This window comes from Frankliniella occidentalis, unplaced genomic scaffold, assembly GCF_000697945.3.
Source record: "Frankliniella occidentalis isolate FOCC.00 unplaced genomic scaffold, Focc_3.1 Scaffold88, whole genome shotgun sequence".
NCBI classification, from domain to species: domain Eukaryota; kingdom Metazoa; phylum Arthropoda; class Insecta; order Thysanoptera; family Thripidae; genus Frankliniella; species Frankliniella occidentalis.
The window spans coordinates 435,775-436,719 of NW_026267217.1; the positions used below are offsets into that span (position 1 = coordinate 435,775).

Sequence of the window (945 nt, forward strand, 5' to 3'; positions counted from 1 at the left end):
CTCCCCCCTCCCTTTCGTCTTCCTCGCTGCTGTGTTAAGATTTTACGGCGCCCGCTTGATCCTGTAGCTTCTGGACTGCGGGAGGGGAGGGATTGCGCTCACGTAAGCCCGCCTGATGACGCCGGCGGCCGGCCGACCCCCACCTCCTCCAGGATCAGGCTCCTCCGGCCCCTCCCCCCTCCCTTTCCCCACCTCGGGCACAATGCTGAGCCAAGCACGCGCAATCTGGGCGGATTTCCACTTTTCGACGCTTTCCTTTCCTGACGACGCCATCGCCGGCCCCCCACCTCCCTTCTACACACACGCGCACACACACTCAGCAGCCAATCAACTGATCAGAACTGATACCGTCCTGAACCCACGTGACTGTACCAGACGCCCCTTCAGGTGTTTGCTGCTAGACTGTCGCTGTGGCAGATCACCACCTAGTTTTGAATATGACTTGACTACTGTCACTACAAGAAAAGAAAATGATAGCAGCGCTCGTTTACATCCTTCCTGTGTGGGTTTGCTGTTGTTTCTTGTTTTATTTTTGTTAAATTTGATAACTAACTTGAAGTGGTAAGTTGCATCGCACAATCATGCATTATGTATAACGTGTCGTACAGTATCTCCCAACGTGCTTGGTGTGTTCACGCGCGCACGCACGCGCCGCTATCTCCATCATAAACAAGACCCAGCGCGTGTACTCCTATGTATGCCTTTATATACACACCAGGGCACTAAGTACTCCTCTGAATTCGCAACCACTTGACGTCGCCGCCGATATAGGGCGGGGAGGTGCCCCGGCCCCGCCCCGCCCCGCCTTGTCTGCCATGTCAGCTGCCACGGAGGCGTATAACGCGGTACTAAGCTCCGTGAAGAGCCTGAGGTTTGAGGTGAGAGGATGGTAGAAGGGGGGGGGGGGCAGAGACTGCCGCCACACCTCGGCCACTGCGCGCCGGA

At 56.6% G+C, this 945-nt stretch overlaps 1 protein-coding gene across 1 annotated transcript in view; it reads left to right on the forward strand.

The window, feature by feature from the left end:
- Window positions 1-945, forward strand: part of LOC113209832 (calexcitin-2) — a gene marked incomplete in the record, with an annotated part of 119,770 nt that overhangs the window by 114,152 nt on the left and 4,673 nt on the right.